The sequence below is a fragment of the Canis lupus genome, chromosome 7, assembly GCF_011100685.1.
Source record: "Canis lupus familiaris isolate Mischka breed German Shepherd chromosome 7, alternate assembly UU_Cfam_GSD_1.0, whole genome shotgun sequence".
Taxonomy (NCBI): domain Eukaryota; kingdom Metazoa; phylum Chordata; class Mammalia; order Carnivora; family Canidae; genus Canis; species Canis lupus.
In genome coordinates this window covers 37,665,742-37,684,187 of record NC_049228.1, presented here as the reverse complement: position 1 = coordinate 37,684,187, position 18,446 = coordinate 37,665,742, and the positions used below count along the sequence as shown (strand labels likewise).

Below are 18,446 nucleotides of genomic sequence, written 5' to 3'. Positions count from 1 at the left end.
ATTTAATATTGCTAATCCTCAAGAAGCTAACAGTCTAGTAGTAGAGTCAGATAAATAAGGATAATTACAGTTATAAAAGAATAAGGAAATAGCAATATTGAAATGCAAAGGGTATTTTGAGAAGAGGTATCTCATCCAGCATGGAGAGGCTAGGAAAGCCTTTTGGACAAGGCTGGGGTAAGACCCTCTTTATTGCTAGCCGTAAGGCAAAGCTAGAATTAAGCAGCAAGTAAAATCAAATTACATCTCAGAAAATCAAATTATAGGTCCATAAAGGTTCAGCCAACATATGGAAAAAATTTTTATTATGTCCTTGACCGAATGCATCCAATCTTCAGTAGGCAGCGTCTTGCTGTGAGCACAATTAAATGGCATAAAGATGTTGGTTGTTGTAGTCTTTACGTCCTTGGGAAATGTTTTGAGGATTCGAGGTCCATGTTCTCTGCCCCTGGCTCACTATTTTCATAACAGATCTTCAGAGAGATCTATGTGCAGGAGACCTAGCTATTTCTAAAAGATGACCTCCAAAGTCAGAAAAGTTGAACACAGACTCATGGAAGGTTTGCATTGGACTCTGCCAACAGAGTCACATCCAGAATCTTTCATATCTGAAAATGCCCGGAAAAGAGACATTAGCTATCCATATGTATACAAGCCACAGTGCTGATCTACTTAGGCCCGCTGCTTCCCACAAATAGAAAGAGAGGGAAAAAACAGCTTCTAGTCAAAATGAGATCAGCTCATCTGACCCACAAAAAAAAAAAAAAAAAAAAAAAAAAAATCCAATTAATTTACAACAGGACAATTAAGGCAATTCCCATGGAATAAGCTAGCTTGGGCTTTTAACTAATCCTGGGGAAGGCTTAGAGGCCAAGTTGATTTTAGACAATGATCCAAACATTTACATGCTTATTTGGAGTTTGGATCTCTTTGATTCATAAGAAAGGTTCTTGATATTTTCTTGGTGAAAACTTCTGGCATCTTCCTAATTTTTGTCAATGCCAAGCCTCTGAATGGCAGGAAGGTATCTAATTTTTTGTATCCCCAGTGTGTGACTCTTAGAACAATTTTATCAATGTTTATGAGCACATTAAAATACCAAATTTAGGGGTGCCTCGGTGGCTCAGTGATTAAGCGTCTGGCTTCAGTTCAGGTCAAGATCCCAGGGTCCTGGGATTGAGTCCCACATCAGGCTCCCTCTCCCTCTGCTCTTGGGCTCTCTCACTCTCTCATTCTCTCTGTCAAATAAACAAATAAAATCCCAGATTTGGAGAGAGGGTAAATGGAGAGGAGGGGAGGACATAATCCAATCTCTGCAGAGAGTGGTGAATCTGGTACCCCTGGACTGACTCCAACCATCTCAACCCAGAACGTCAGGACAAGTCTTAATCCCTGTTCAGAATGTCAATATTTCAAACTACGTGTGTTTGCTGGGTAAGGTCTCTGTTTGTTTGCCTGTGTTGTGCAGTCCTGTTTGTCTGCCCTTTGACGTGTTTGCGCACCCTGACAGGAAGCTCCAACAGAGCGGAAATGATGCCTATTTTAGTGGCTTCATGGCACTCAAGTGGTTACTTAAAGACGCTATTCCAAACAGAGCTTTTGAGAGACCCCGGTGAGTGACACCACTCTGAATGGACTGAAATGCCAAAAGAACAGCTTTGTCTTTGGAGGAAGAATACTGAGTGACATCACTGTGTTTTCAAGGCACAGCACCATCGTTTAGAATACATTGCTCAGTGCTTTGGGAGTCTCTTCCCTTTGCCCCAGTGCCCACTTCTGCCCCAGGGCCATGTTCAGGGTCAGCAGAGGAAGGGGAGGCAGCCATGGAGAACCACTGGGTGGTAGCTTCTTCCTCAAGCCAATCTGTGCTACATACACATAAGTGGTCAGCACATGAATGCGTATTTCTACCCACCACCTCCCACAAAACTCCTAGCAGTGATACTTGCTTGGGTTGGGGCATCAGGGCAATTTCCGGTTTGCTCAGGCTTGCCCTCTCCACGCCCCTCTCACTGTGAACCAGTGCTAGAAAGATGGAATCACAGAGCTGGAGGAGGGGGTTCAGAGAGTTCCTATGCCATCTGCACTTCCCAGGGTCTGTTGCTAGACCGTGGTCCAGTGGGTCCGACGTATGGCCTGGAATTTATTATATATTTAACAAGAACCCCCCCAAGTGAGTCCCAAGATCACTGATGCCTATCCAAACACTTAGTTTTACAGATGATATTGGTGATGAGACCAAACTAAGAACATGGCAATGACTTGGCTAGGGTCATACAGCCCATCTTTCTTTTAGCCTCGACTGGGCCACGAGGAGCTGCTCTTTTCACTTCATCCCAAATGATGCTACAGCAATACTGTAATTAACCAGTCTCCTGGAAACGACGCTTTTTCATACGCGAGTTGGTCACACGGCCTTCAGGAAGCACATGAGGCAGGGCTGACACATGTCATCTGGTGTGGTTTATCCCCACATGATTTGCTGCGTAAGACGAAATACCTCCATGGGTAGCATCTGCTTCCAGGCTGTGCTTAATTAAAGGTAATAAAAACCAATCCCTCAAGTACAGAGGGATTTGTAGGAAGAGAAAGCAGGAAAAGGAGTGAAGAAACAATTTGATGAATGTTAACAACAACAACAACAACAAAAAGTACTTTAACATATTTCAATGTCTGCATTCTAATCCTTATACTAACAAAGTAAACTTTTTTTCCAGTGGGAGAGGTCCTGTAAACTTTCAAAGGCATTGTCTTAGAGCAAAGCCTAAGACACAAATTTGGGAGTCCCCTTTCTTCCTTGCTTCTTTCTTTCTTTCTTTCTTTCTTTCTTTCTTTCTTTCTTTCTTCTTTCCTTCCCTCCCTCTCAAAGATTTTATTTATTTATTTGAGAGAGCAAGAGAGCATGAGCAGGGGGAGGGGCAATGGGAGAGGAAGGAGAAGCAGACTCCCCACTAAGCAGGGAGCCCTATGCAAGTCTCAATCCCAGGACCTTGAGATCATGAGGAGATCGTGAGTGGCCTCTTCCTGCCACTTTAAAGAAGGTGACTGCTCATTTATTATTGAAGAATTCTATAATATAACACAAATTTCAAAGCATGATTTTAAAAAGACCATTGCTAGGGAAGGATACACAGACAGCAGACATGTTCCAAGCTACCCCTTTAATCCTACCAAACAACCAATCAGCCCCATGGTGGCCAGCGTCCTGCTCCCAGCCTCCCCATCTTGAGCATCTCAATACTCCTCTTTCCTGCTGTTCTTACCCTCTCTCTTTTTTTTTTAAAGATTTTATTTATTTATTCATGAGAGACACGCAGAGAGAGGCAGAGACATAGGCAGAGGGAGAAGCAGGCTCCCTGTGTGAAGCCTGCTTCCCAGGACCCTGGGATCACAGCCTGAGCCAAAGGCAGATGCTCAACCACTGGGCTACCCAAGTGCCCCTGTTCTCAGCCTCCTTCCTACCAACTTCGGTCTCCTTTCTCTCTTTAGGAATGGCTCCCAACCCTACTTCACAGCCCTTCCTCATTGGCCTCCACCTGCTGAGTCCCTCCCCTGCTCCTTTCACCAACTCCCTTCATCTTCCTGCATCTTCAGTGAGCCTCCTGACTTAGGCCTCTTCTATTTTGACTCAATATATTTCCCTTGGATGATGCACCTGCTTCAAGACTTCAATGTCCACCTATAGACTAAAGATCCCCAAATCTGGAGGCACCTGGGTGGCTCAGTAAGTGAAGTGCCCACCTTCAGCTCAGATCATGATCTCAAGGTCCTGGGATTGAGACTTGCATAGGGCTCTCTGCTTAGTGGGGAGTCTGCTTCTCCTTCTTCCTCTCCCGTTGCCCCTCCCCCTGCTCATGCTCTCTTTCTTGCTCTCTCAAATAAATAAATAAAATCTTTGAGAGGGAAGGAAGGAAGGAAGGAAGGAAGGAAGGAAGGAAGGAAAGAAAGAAAGAAAGAAAGAAAGAAAGAAAGAAAGAAAGAAAGAAAGAAAGAAAGAAGAAAGAAAGAAAGAAAGAAAGAAAAGAAAGAAAGAAAGAAAGAAAAGAAAGAAAAAAAGAAAGGAAGGAAGGAAGGAAGGAAGGAAGGAAGGAAGGAAGGAAGGAAGAAAGGGGACCCCCAAATTTGTCTTAGGCTTTGCTCTTTCTCCTGAGCTCCAGGCACGTATATCCAACCACCCGAACACTCCATCTGGATGTCTTGCTGGCATAGCATGTTCCACAACAAACATGATATCCTCTGGTCACACCTACCCTTTCGTCTACACTGTGGTGGCAGGAAACTGAGCCTCCAGCCATTCCGTCTCTGAGTTTAGAAACTCCTGTCCTCTGAGCTGCCTCCCTCTTGAGCATCCACTCCATACATTTGGCCAGCCTGTCTCCAGAATATTTCTCCTGCACCCCCAAGCCACCATCCCTGATGTTCCCTCCCTTGTCACCTCTGGCAAGAGCCTCTGGACCAGCTTCCCTACCTCCTGCCTCTCCATCCTACACTGTTGCAGAGTTACCTTCCTTCTGAGAAGCTGATTGTCTCTTTGGTCTGGGTCCCCTTTGCCTTTAAATTAAAGCTGGGATTTTTACACATGATTCCTTCAGCCTAGATTTGTTAATCATTTTGACGAGTCTCTTGACTCTCCCAGTCAATGCATCCTCTTGCCAAATAAATGTACTCTTTCCTGAACACTCCAGGCTCTCTTGGCATTTTGTGCCTTCACATACTCTGCTCTCAGAGCCTGGACAACCCCCTCCCAACCCCCCCTCATTCTTCTTTCATAGTCTAGCAAACTTCCACTTGTCTATCACTTCCTCTGGAGTTTCTCCAATATTTTGAGCAAGGTAACATGTTCTGCTTCCAGAATCCTTTAGCACTTTGTTTGAATTTCAATTTCTATGTTCATGTGTTTGGATTTTTTACTTAACTATGAGTTTAGGTGCCCAAGGGCCGCAGCATGTTTTGTTTGTCTTGGCACCTGAGCACATAGCAGTTGCTCAGTAAATGGTGGGGGAATGTGATACTGAAAACAGGCATGCATTTCTTTTTTTAAAAAATGTTTATTCTATTTATTTATTTATTTATTTATTTTTCAGATTTTATTTATTTATTTGGCAGAGGAAGAGAGAGCACAAGCAGGGGGAGCAGAGACAGAGAAGCAGGCTCCTTGCTCAGCAACTCAGGGCTCAATCCCAGGATCCTGAGATCATTACCTGAGCCAGAGGCAGATGGTTAATGGACAGAGCCACTCACGTGCTCTTATTTATTTGGGGGTGAGGGAGAAAGAAAGTGAGAGAGAGAGTGGCGGTTTGGAGCAGAAAGAGAGGGGGAAATAATCTCAAGCAGACTCTGAGCTAAGCATAGAACTGGACACAGGGCTCAATCCCACAACCCTGAGATCATGATCTGGGCTGAAACCAAGGGTCAGACACTTAACCATCTTGGCCACCCAGACACCCCACCAGGCATGCATTTCTCATTAAAATCATTTAATAGCAACTTTATGAGGTATCATTTGCACCCCACACATACCACCTGAGTAAAGTGTACAAGTTGATGTTTTTAGGAAGTTCACAGGGGTATGCAATCATCACCACAATCTAATTTTAGAAATTGCTGTCCCCTCGGAAAGAAACCCTTAGGTATCCCCTCTCACCTCATTTACTGTTCCCCCAGCCCTAGGTGGCTACTGATTTACTTTCTTTCTATATAGACTTGCCTATCCTGGACATGGAATGACAAAATATATGGTCTTTTGTGGCTGGCTCCATTCACATAACATGCTTTCAAGACTCATCCATGTCATAGTATGTACCAATATGTAGTGAGTATCCTTCCCCTTTTATGTTCAGATAATACTCCATTGTATCTTATCTAAGAAACCACTGGCTAACCTAAGGTTATAAAGATTTACCACTAGGCTTTCTTCTAAAAGTTGTATATCAGATCCATTTTGATATGATCCATTTTGTGAATGGTTTGAGGTAGGGGTCTAACTCATCCTCTTGTATGTGAATATCCAGTTGTCCCTGAACCATTTGTTGAAAAGACTCTTCCCTCCCCCCTTGAATTGTCTTGGCACTCTTGGGAAATCAACTGACCGTAAATGTAAGGGTTTATTTGAGGACTCTCAATTTTATCCATTGAGCTATATGTCTATTCTTATGCTAATACTAATTGAAACATTAATTATGGATCAAAAGGTATTGTCTCTGTCATTAATTAAGCTGGACACAATAAAATATGAGCTCAGAAGAGTCCCTAAAATTGCACTAAGCTCAAGGTCCTGAGAGAAATCTTGCCCTAGAGAAGGCAATGGGCTTCAACTGCTGGAAGTCTCTTCTTGGATACTGTTTACATGAGGGAATCAAGCATAGGTCATCATTCTTTGGAACTGGCTGCATCCCTGCTCAGCACACTTCATCTTTCTGGGGTCCCACTGAAAACTCTCATTCTTCTTTTGCTTTAAAACAAGCCCCACTAGGTCCTAATCTCACTCTCTCCTTTATGCCAAGGTTCATATTTTGAGTTTCCCCATAGATACAGTCATCAGAAACACATAATTCATTTTTTTCAACGTATATTTACTAAGCAAATTTCTGTGCCAGTTGTGGTTCTTGACTCAGAAAATACACTAATTAACAAAAGAGAAGACTCCTTGCCCTTAAAGAACTTATATTTTGGAGGTACAAGTAAGCAAGAAAACAAGTGATCAAACAAAAGAAGTAACTCCAGATAGTGATAAGTGCTATGAATAAAGTAGAGAGAGAGAACAGGATCACAAGTGAAAGAGGGGTCCTATTTTAGACAGACTGGTAGAAGGGAGCCTCCTCAAGGAGGTGGTATTCTAGCCGAGTCCTAAGCATTGAGAAGGGAACCATGTGAAGATCTAAGAAGGTGAAAAAGGACATCAGCTACCTCCATTTTGACCTCAGTCTGTACCTTCTAATTGATTAAATTCTTCTTTCCAGTTTATCTCTTAACTTAGGCAAAAGATCCTGCAGGCAAAGCAGCTCTCCTTGGGAACCTAAACTACCCCCTCCAGCAATAGTGGCTGCCCTGAGCCAGCAAGACCTCTTGTGACTGACCTCAAGAAAATGACCGACCTGACCTTTGCGGCTCACCTGCGTGGACCCGCTGACCTTTGTCTCACACTTTCCTTATATAAACCTAGAAGTATCTTCAGCACCTTGGAGACAGTCTTTTGAGATACTAATCTGCTATCTTCCCGGTGTGGGCCTCACTGAAATAAATTCCTTTCCCATGTCACCATCACTTGTCTTTCTGCCTTAAAACTTTGTCAGTGGCCAATTGCTGAACCTGTCGTGTCTGGGATCCCAGAGTCAGATGCTCTTGCACTTTTGGACCTATATAACAAGGGAAGTGATTCAGATGGAGGTGACAGCCAGTACAAGGGCTCCAAGGAGGATATGTGGAATGGCAAGAAAGCAGATGTGGCTGGAGTGGAGAAAATGAGAGAGAAAAGGGCAAGAGGCAGAGGTGGAAGAAGCCTAGGGTAACACCATGCAGGGCTTTGTAGATCAGGAATAGGACTTTAGATTTTTATTCTAAATATGAGGGAAAATCCTCAGAGAGTTTTAAGCAAGTTAGTGGTGTGATGTGATTTACACCTTAAAAATACCACTCTGCTAGAAGAAAACAGATGAAAATCTTTGTGACCTTGAGTTAGGTATCAATTTCTGAACTAAAGCACACGAAAGCTTGATCCATAAAAGAAGATATGGACTTCATTAAAATTAAAAATTTCTTCTCTCAGGGTGCATGGGTGGCACAGTCAGTTAAGTGTCATCTGCCTCCAGCTCAGGTCACAGTCTCAGGTCCTGGGATCGAGCCCTGCATCCAGCTCCTTGCTCAGCAGGAAGTGTTTCTCCCTCTTCCTCTGCATCTCTCCCCACTTGTTCTCTCTCTCTCTCTCAAATAAATAAATAAAATCTTAAAAAAAAAAAAGGAATTTCTGCCCTCTGAGAAACACTATTTAGAGGATTTAAAGACAGAGCACAACCAGTCCAGTATGTAAGAAGCTTCCATCCTAACTAGTAGAGAGCTGAACAAATTTTAAAAATCAACCACTGTTCTTACATCTGTTAAAAAGAAACAATAGAAACAGACCCAAAATGGAGCCACTGTGCTAAGCCATACCAAGACTTAATACCTATTCTAACTGCAGTGTCAGACTCTCTAAGGAGTGGAATCTCAAACCTGCCTGGAGCTCTCTGGTGTCACTAGTGAGGTCATCTGCATGATGAGACCTCCTGCCTTCCCCTAAGGAAGGTAGTGAGCTTACCTGAAATCATCTGCTCTCAACTTCCTAATCTACCTTCTTCCGCCTGTAAAACCTTCCATGTTGTACAGTTCCTTGAAGTGTCTTTCTACTTGCTGGTGGGATGTCCGATTCATGAGTTGTTGAATAAAGACAGATCTTTAAATTAGTCAGTTAAAATTTGTTTTTGTTTTTGTTTTTTTTTTTAGCAGATCCATAAGAGAAGTGAGATCACAGGACAAACCGCTGCCCACAAAACTTGGAGTGACAGATAGGTAAGTGCAAAGAATCCCAACTTATCTGAGCCGAAGCCCATAAACAAGAACCTCCATGGGAACCTGAACTGTAATTGACAAGTCCTGGAGGCTCAATGTGAACAAGTTTGGAGGTAAAAACTTCAGGACAACTAAGTCAGAGGGAGACCACCCCCCCCCCCACATACATTTTTGTGAGTTTTGCCTCCAGGAGCTCAAACAGGTGAGGATCAGAAGGAAAAAGCTCTGTGTGCTTCTGGACAGAGGAGCGGGGAAAGGAACCATTTTTAAGAACACCAGAGGATTCCATTCTTCTTCACACAGGCCATCCTCAGCGAAACTATTCAAGTAGAGTATACTTTGCTGGGGTTTTATCAGAGCCCAACTGACCTGGGGCAGGGGAAATACCCACCTCTAGCCCACTCTAGCCATCCTGTCCCTTCTAAGTGGGGGACAAGACTGACAAGCACTTGTGAAATTCACAGTGCAGAGGCACAGGCTCACTAAAAGCCTGAGATCTAATCCCAGAACTATAGAATGCTTCACTCCACGCCCACCACCCCCCGCCACCACTTTACCACCATGTCACTAAAAGCCTTTTTATACCACTTCCTTTTACCAAGTACATCAGGTCCACCTATCAAGAAAAAATTATAAGGCATAGTATAAAGCAGAAAACATAGTTGGAAGAGTCAGAGCAAGCATCAGAACTAGGCTCAGATATGGCAGGGATGTTGGAATTATCCAATTGGGATTTAAAGCAAGTAGGATTAAACACACTAGGGATCTATTAGATGAAGTAGACAATATGCAAAGACAGCTGTGCAAAGAAAGCAGAGAGATGTAAATTCTAAGACAGGACCAAAAAGGAAATGCTAGAAATTAAAGTAAACCAGAGTAGCAGAAACATGAATGCCTTTGATAGACTTATTAGTAGACTGGACACAATTGAGGAAGGCCTCTCTGATCTTGAGGATCTCTCAGTAGAAAGCAGTTTTTAGAGGGAACTTTGTATCATTGCATGCGTATATTAGAAAAGGAGAAGTATCTAAAATCACAATCTAAGCTTCCACCCTTAGAAGCTAGAAAAAGAAGAGCAAATTAAATCTAATGTAAGAAGATCTCATAAAAAGATAATGATGGAATACTACGAACAACTCTATGCCTACAAATTTTATAATCTAGATGAAATGGGCCAATTCCCTGAAAGGTGCAATCTGCCAAAACTCACACAAGAAGAAACAAACATCTGAATAGACCTGTATCTTTTAAAGAATTAGAATCAATAATTAATCTTTCTAAAATAGAAAGCACCAGGGTCAGATGGATTCACTGGTGAATTCTACCAAACATTTAAGGAAGAAATTGTCCTAATTCTCTATAATCTCTTTCAAAAGGTATAAGCAAGGGAATACTTCTTAACTCATTTTCTGAGGCTAATATTTTTAAAATACCAAAACCAGACAAAGACATTGCAACAAAAGAAAACTACAGACCAATAAGTCTCATGAATATAAATCTAAAAATCCTCAACAAAATTTTAGCAAATAGAATCCAACAATGCATAAAAAGCATCATACACCATGATCAAGTGAAATTTATCCTAGGGATGAAAAATTGGTTCGACATTTGAGAATCAATTAATGTAATCCACCATATCAATAGGCTAAAGAAGAAAATTTCCATGGTTATATCAATAAATACACAAAAAATATTTGATAAAATCCAACACCCATTCACAATAAACTCAGTAAGTTAGGAGCAGATGAGGAATACCTACAAATAACCAACAGTTAACACTATTCTAAGAATAGGGTGAAAATCTCAAAGCTTTTCTATTAAGATTAAGAGCCAGGCAAAAATATCCCCTCTCACTATTCCTTTTCAACTTCAAACTAGAAGTCCTAGCTATTGTATTAAGATAAGAAAAGGAAATAAAATGTGAACCCATTGGAAAGGAAGACATAAAACTATTTTTGTTTGCAAGTGACATGATTGTCTAAAAAGACATCAACCCAAAGAATCAACCAAAAAACTGGAATTAGGGGCACCTGGGTGGCTCAATTGTTGAGTATCTGCCTTCAGCTCAGATCGTGATCCCAGGGTCCTGGGATTGAGTCCTGCATTGGGCTCCCAGCAGGGAGCCTGCTTCTCCCTCTACCTATGTTTCTGCCTCTCTCTCTGTGTCTCTCATGAATAAATTAATAAAATCTTTTTTAAAACACCCACTGAAACTAATAAGTGACTATAGCAAATTTGCAGGATATAAAGTTAGTATACAAAAGTTGGTCACTTTCCTGTACACCAGCCATAACCAAATGGAATTCAAAATTAAAAACACAATGCCCTTTACTTTAGCACCCCAACAAAAAAAATCGTTTGGTATATATCTAACAAAATATGAACAAGATCTATATATAAGGAAAACTACAAAATTTCAATGAAAGATATCAAAGAACTGGGATCCCTGGGTGGTGCAGCGGTTTGGCGCCTGCCTTTGGCCCAGGGCGCGATCCTGGAGACCTGGGATCGAATCCCACGTCGGGCTCCCGGTGCATGGAGCCTGCTTCTCCCTCTGCCTGTGTCTCTGCCTCTCTCTCTCTCTCTGTGTGACTATCATAAATAAATAAAAATTTAAAAAAAAAAAAGATATCAAAGAACTAAATAAGTGGAAAGATATTCCATGTTCATGGATTGGAAAACTCAAGGTACCAGTTCTTCCAAACTTGCTCTTTAAATTCAATATAATCCCACAAAAATCTGAGTTAGCTTTTTTGTGGCTATCAACAGACCCTAAAGTTTAGATGGATGGCCAAATAACAGAATGACTAACACCATATTGAAGGAGAACAAAGTTCCAGGACAGATACTACCCAACTTCAACACTTACTAAAGAGCTTCAATAATCCAGACAGTGTGGTATTGATTAGAAAATAGACAAATAGATCCATAGAACAGAAGGCCCAGAAATAGATCCACATACATACATCTATATCAATATATCTATGTAGGTATATAGATATAGATATATATAGTCAACTTACCTTTGATAAATGGCCAAGCAAAATGCAATGGAGAATAGTCTTTCTAGCAAATGGTACTGAAACAGCTATATATCCACATGCAAAATAATGAATCTAGACACAGACCTCACACTCTTCACAAAAATTAACTCAAAATGGGTCACAGACCTAAAACTAAAACACAAAACTATAAAATTCCTAGAAGATAATATGCAGGAGAAAACCTAGATGACCTTGGGTGTGGTAATGACTCTTTATATATAGGACCAAAGAATTAATAAGCTGTACTTTATCAAAATTAAAAACTTCTGCTATGTGCAACCAATCGGCCTTGCTTTGGTCATATGGGAACCCCTGGCCACTGTGGAGGGACAGAACCTTGACTGGCAGCCCTGCCAACCTGCAAACCTTGTTAAAGAACAACGAAAGTGCTGTTAGAAACTTATAGCAAGTTTAATTGCCAAAATTGGAAGCAACAAAGATGTCCTTCAGTGGGTGAATGGATAAATAAACTGTGGTCTATCCAGACAATGGGCTATTATTTAGTGCTAAAAATAAATGAAGCCATGAAAAGACATGGAGGAACATGAAATGCACGTTACTAAGTGAAAGAAGCCAACCTGAAAAGGCTACTTGCACTATGATTCCAACTAGGTGACATTCTAGAAAAGGCAAAGCTATGAAGACAGTGGAAGATCAGTGGCAGCCAGGCCTGGGGGAGGGGCACAGAGGGCTTCGAGGGCAGGAAGACTAGTCCGTGTGATAATATCATGGTAGATACATGTCATTACATATTTGTCAAAATCCACGAAATGTACACCACCAGGAGTGAACCCTAATGTAAACTGTGGACCTGGGGTGATAATGATGTGCCTGTGTAGGTTTGTCACTTGTAATAAGTGTCCCAGTCTGGTGGGAGCAGTTGACGGTGGGGGAGGCTGTGTGTGTGGGTGCAGGGGGCATATGGGGAATCTGTATACCTTCTGCTTGATTTTTCTAGGGTATAAACTGGGAGAAAATATTTGCAAAGCACATATCCAAAAAAAAAGACTTATCCATACTATTAACAAAACCTTCTAAACTCAATAGTCAGAAAACAAACAATCCAGGTGGAAAACAGCAAAGGCCTTGGCTTATTCCCTAAAGCAGGTATATGAATGGCAAATAAACACACAAAAAGATGTTTGACGTCATTAGCCACTAAGGAAATGCAAGTTAAAACCACAACAGATATCATTACACACTATATTTTCATTTGAAAAATAAAAGAAACTGGATCCCTTACACACTGCTGGTGGGAATGTAAAATGGTACAGCCACTCTGGAAAGCAGTTTGGCAGTTTCTTATAAAGTTAAAAATATACTCACCATATAACTTCACAGTGCCACTCCTATTTACCCAAAGAGAAATGAAAATTTATGTTCACTCTAAAGTCTATAAGTGAATGTTCCTAACAGTTCCATTTATTATCATCAAAAACTGCAAACAACAAACAACTTAAATGTCCTTCAGATAGACCAGCTGTGGTGCCACGGGAGACTACATCACGGGGATTCCGTACTATGGAATACTACTCAGCAATGAGAGGGAATGAAACACACTCCAACATGAACAAATCGCAAATACATTGGGATGAGTGGAGGAACCAGAAAGAAGACAAAACTATATGATTTTCTTTTTACATAACATTCTGGAAAAGGCGGAACCAGAACAGCGGTTGGATCTGCTATTTCCAGGGGCTGGAGACAGGAGGCAGGACCAACTACTACAAAGCATGGGGGCATATTTTAGGATAATGGAACAATTCTCTGTCTTACCTGTGCTAGTGTTTGCAGACTATGTACATTTGTCAAAACCCTCAGAACAACCGACTGGGTGAGCAAGGATTGTTGTTAACTGAAATGGGGCTGACAAAGTGGGGGGTAGTAGCAAGCTTCAGGGGTGTAGAATTGACAGTACTTTTTCAGACATGTTACTTTTTTTGTTTGTTTTGTTTTATTTATTTGTTTGTTTATTTTTAAAGATTTTATTTATTTGACAGAGAGAGCATGAGCACGGGGAGTGGCAGGCAGAGGGAGAGGGAGAAGCAGATTCCCTGCTGAGCAGGGAGCCTGATGCAGGACTCGATCCCAGAACCCTGGGATCATGACCGGAGACAAATGCAGATGCTTACCTGGCTGAGCCACCCAGGCACCCAGACATATTATGTTTTAAATCATCGGTCAAGTAGAAATGATATGTATGACCCTAGGATTCAGGAGAGAAGTCAGAAATGCTAGTCTAATTTGGGACTCATGAGCATTTTCATGGTGCTTTTATACCATCAACACACCACCAACAATCACCAGATGGATGTCACCTTCGTTATTTCTACACTGGGCAGTGTAGGTATAGGACTACCAGGTGCATTTTCTTCATTAGCCCTGATAGAAATGGGGATGAGACAGAAATCATTTCCTCTATGTGATTACTAACTAAATCTAGATGTATCTGGTCAAAAATCTGTAAACAGAACCTTTACCTTTGACCCACTTATTTTGTGAACATCAAGGTGAAGCTCAAACCAAGGCCCGGGCCTTGAAAATTTGAACCACCATGAGCTATAAATGACTGCCAGATTTGATTGGTCCTATAAAAGTGATTTATTGTACACATGCATGTGTGCATATGATTCGTAAGTATTCTCAGCAAATTGAAAACATATTTGAAACTTATAGAAATTTGCAGAAGTAAAAATGAGCGATAGATAGTAAGGGGGAAGATCACACTAAATTTGTGGCTTCCTGAACATTAAAAAAAAAAAATTGCTTAAACAAACTCATCCTATGTAAATAAAAAGTTAAAAGCAAAAGTCAGATCTAATTTACTCTGTTTGCACTTCCGTAGTCAGAAGGCTTTTCATTTTTTGTTTTGTCTTGGAATCAGTTCCCTTATATAACACATGTCAAAATAGCTGGAAAAATGTGATGAACCGGTGCCAGCTGACATTCTTGTCCCACAAGGACAACTCCCTTCTGGCTCCTTATTTTCTTTTCATATTTTGGGCACTGTGAGCTAGTGGTTGGAGCACAGGCAGGCAGGCCGCGTGGCTCAGCGGGAGCGAGAACTCAAGGCTTGGGCCTTCCCAGCTGACGGCGGTCTCGCCCAGGGTGTGGTCAGCAGGAGTCTTGCCAGTTCAATCCCTCCAGGAGCCCAGTTTTGTTAAAGTGTAATTTGGGTGCTTAAGGATGTGGGAAAGATGAACCAAAGTATTTTCAGAGACGTAGGGCCTTTCCCTCAATTTCCTCATCACCAAAGAAGGAAAACATTGTCTATACTCAAGAGCTGACCTTCCAGGGGAGATTCTAGAGAGATAGGCAGCCACATGCTAATCCTGGTCCCACCAAATGTGTCATCTGGAGCATCTAGCAACCCCTCAATTTCTCAGTAAGTTCTCTAAAATGAAGCTCATACCTGTGGTTAGAAAGTTCCTTTGATGGAAAATTCTATTAGAAAGGAATACATTCAGGGCCCCAAGGGTGGTTCAGTGGTTGAGCGTCTGCCTTTGGCTCAGGGTGTGATCCTGGGGTCCTGGGATCAAGTCTCATATCAGCCTGCTTCTCCCTCTGCCTATGTCGCTGTGTCTCTCATGAATAAATCAATAAAATCTTTTAAAAAGAGAGAGAAAGGAATACATTCAAGATGGATAACGGTTTTTGTGAATACATTCAAGATGGATAACGATTTTTGTCACATAGGAACTCAGAGAAACGTGTGTTTTTTTTAGTTTCTATTTAGATTTCAATTAGTTAATATACCGTGTACTATCAGTATCAGGTGTACAGTATAGTGATTCAACTGTTCCAAACATCACCTGGTGCTCATCAGGACAGGTGCACTCCTTCATCCCCATCACCCATTTCACCCACTCTCCATCCACCCGAAAAAGGTTTTGGATTGAGTTCCTTAGATGACTGGAAAAATTATTCCAAAGGATGCTTGCAAAAAAAAATTACAGGAAATAAAAAATAAATTCTTTCTTAAGATTTATTTATTTTAGAGGGGCAGAGAGAGAGGGGGCATGCAAGCAGGGGGAGGAATAGGGGCAGAGGGAGAGAGAAAGTATCCTCAAGTGGACTCCCTGCTGAGTGTGGAGCCTGACAAAGGGTTCTATCCTATCCATATCCCTGTGAGCTGCATCTCTGAAGCTGCATTAGTAGACTGGTCTGAACTGGGGTCCAGGGAGCCAAGGGCAGAGTGAAGGCAATAAAAAACCTAGTAGACAGGGAGGAGAAAGCAATTGGGTGTAGAGGAGAGAAGAGATATGGAGACAGAGGGAAGGCAAGCCTGGTCTCAACATGATTTTCTCAACCCAAACCCAATGCTGAGAAATGCAGCCAACAAACAAAACAAGAACATGAATTGACTCTCATTGAACTAATTTTATAGAACCACTGGGGAAAAGGTCTAATGTGTTTAGAATGTTCAGAGATACTGTGAAGGAATAGCTTCCATTTTTTAAAAGATTTTATATATTTGAAAAAAAAAGATTTTATATATTTGAAAAAGAGAGAGAGCATAAAGGGAGAGGGAGAAGAAAACTCCCCACTGAGTAGAGAACCCCATGCCAGGACTCGATCCCAGGACATGAGATCATGACCTGAGCCAAAGGCAGTTGCTTAACCACCTGAGCCACCAGGATCCAGAATAATTTCCATTTTATTTTATTTTTAATATTTTTTAAAATATTTTATTTATTTATTGATGAGAGACAGAGAGAGAGAGGCAGAGATATAGGCAAAAGGAGAAGCAGGCTCCATGCAGGGAGCCCGACGTGGGACTCGATCCCAGGACTCCAGGATCAGGTGCTAAGCCAACGGCATACACTTAACTCCTGAGCCACCCAGGCATCCTAGAATAGTTTCTACTTTTTTATTATTATTATTTATTAAAGACACACACAGAGAGAGAGAGAGAGGCAGAGACACAGGAGGAGGGAGAAGCAGGCTCCATGCGGGGAGCCCGACATGTGGGACTCGATCCTGGGACTCCAGGATCGCGCCCTGGGCCAAAGGCAGGCGCTAAACCGCTGAGCCACCCAGGGATCCCCTAGTTTCTATTTTAAAAAGAGCAAGAAAAAAATGTAAAAAAAAAGAGCAAGACATGATGAGAAAAACTACAGCATAAATGGAGTACCGAATGCATGGGTACTGAAAAGCACAACTTAGAAACGTTGGAAATGAAAAATGGAGCAATCAAAATAAAAATCCAATGGGTTAGCTAGGTTCTAAACAGGAAGGAGTTCAAGAGAAAATTAGTGAGTGGAGAGGGTGTTGAGTATCTCCTCCAGAAAACAGGACAGAAACAGGGGATGACAATGTGGGGAGCAGAGAAGAGAGAGGATAAGTGGATGGGCCCTGCCAGCGTCCACGAAGGGGAGAGTGAGCATGGTGGTGGAAAGCACCTCCCAAGAGGCACTAGCTCAGGATTTTCAACATTTAGCCATCTGTGGTCTGAGGGGGGAAGGTCTCAGGGAGTGCCAGGAGGGATATACATGAATCCTCACATTTCAGTGAAATTGTGTGACATTAAAGACACATAGAAAACTTCAAAGCCATGCAAGAAAAAAAAAAGACACATTGCTCTCCTAGGAATGAGAGTGAGACCAAAAGCTAACTTCTCATGGGCAGAAAACTAGGAAGCAATGTCTGTGATGCTGAGAGAAGTGGCTGAGAACCGAAAATCTCGTACCTCTTTAAATCATTATTCGACAGTGAGAGGCAGTTAAAGACATTTTCAAAAATACAGTGATTGAGGTATTTCAACTCCCAGGCCCTCATAAGAATAGCTAGAAGGGATATGTTTTGGCAAAAGAAAGAAAGAAAGAAAGAAAGAAAGAAAGAAAGAAAGAAAGAAAGAAAGAAAGAAAGAAAGAAAGAAAGAAAGAAAGAAAGAAAGAAAGGTTGGAAATGACAACACAGAAATCAATAAACTAGAGATCCCTGGGTGGCGCAGCGGTTTAGCCCCTGCCTTTGGCCCAGGGTGTGATCCTGGAGACCCGGGATCGAATCCCACGTCGGGCTCCCGGTGCATGGAGCCTGCTTCTCCCTCTGCCTGTGTCTCTGCCTGTCTCTCTCACTGTGTGCCTATCATAAATAAATAAAAATTTTTTTAAAAAATCAATAAGCTAGTTAGTAAATTCAATTTTCTCACAAACCCCACTATTTTTTGCATTCATTAAAAAAGATGAACTCTAAGGGCGCCTGGCTGGTTCAGTCAGTAGAGCATGCAACTCTTGACCTCCAGATTGTGAGCTCCAGCCCTACACTGGGTGCAGAGATTACTTAAAAAATAAAAACTTAAAAAAAAAAAGGAGGGGTGCCTGGGTGGCTCAGTCAGTTGAGTGTCTGATCTTGATCTTGGCTCAGGTCATGATCTCAGGGGTCTTGGGATCGAGCCCCATGTTGGGCTCCCTGCTCAGCGGGGAGTCTGTGTCTCCCTCTCCCTCTACCTCTCCTTCTCCCTCCTCTCCCTTGTGTTCTCTCTTTCTCTCTCTCAAATGATTAAATAAAATCTTTAAGAAAAAAAAAAGAAAGAAAAATCATAGAGTAAGAAACAGAAACAAAGAGAAGGAAGGTGTGTTAGTTTCCTAGGGCCACCATAGCAAAGGACAACCAACTGGGTGGCCTAGACAACAGAAATGTATTGTCTCACAATTCTGAAGGCCAGAAGGAGAGACCCAGGTGGTGGCAGGGCCTTGCCCCCTCTGAAGGTGAGGTGGAAGGAATGATTCCAGGCTCCCTGCTAGCTCTGGTTGCTCCAGGCGTTCTTTGCCTTGTAGATACATCACTCCAAACCTCTTCACCTGGCATTCTCCCTATGGGTCTTTACAACATCTTCCTTGTGTCCAAATTTCCCTC

At 42.0% G+C, this 18,446-nt stretch overlaps 1 long non-coding RNA gene across 1 annotated transcript in view; it reads left to right on the top strand.

Annotated features, from left to right (window-relative positions):
* The window catches only part of LOC102153356, a 30,125-nt gene extending 22,951 nt beyond the window's left edge, over positions 1–7,174 (top strand). The window contains exons 8-9 of the long non-coding RNA XR_005362263.1: positions 5,702–5,795; positions 6,960–7,174. This is a non-coding gene — a long non-coding RNA (uncharacterized LOC102153356). The remainder of the gene's footprint in view (positions 1–5,701; positions 5,796–6,959) is intronic.
* Positions 7,175–18,446: the final 11,272 nt, after the last annotated feature.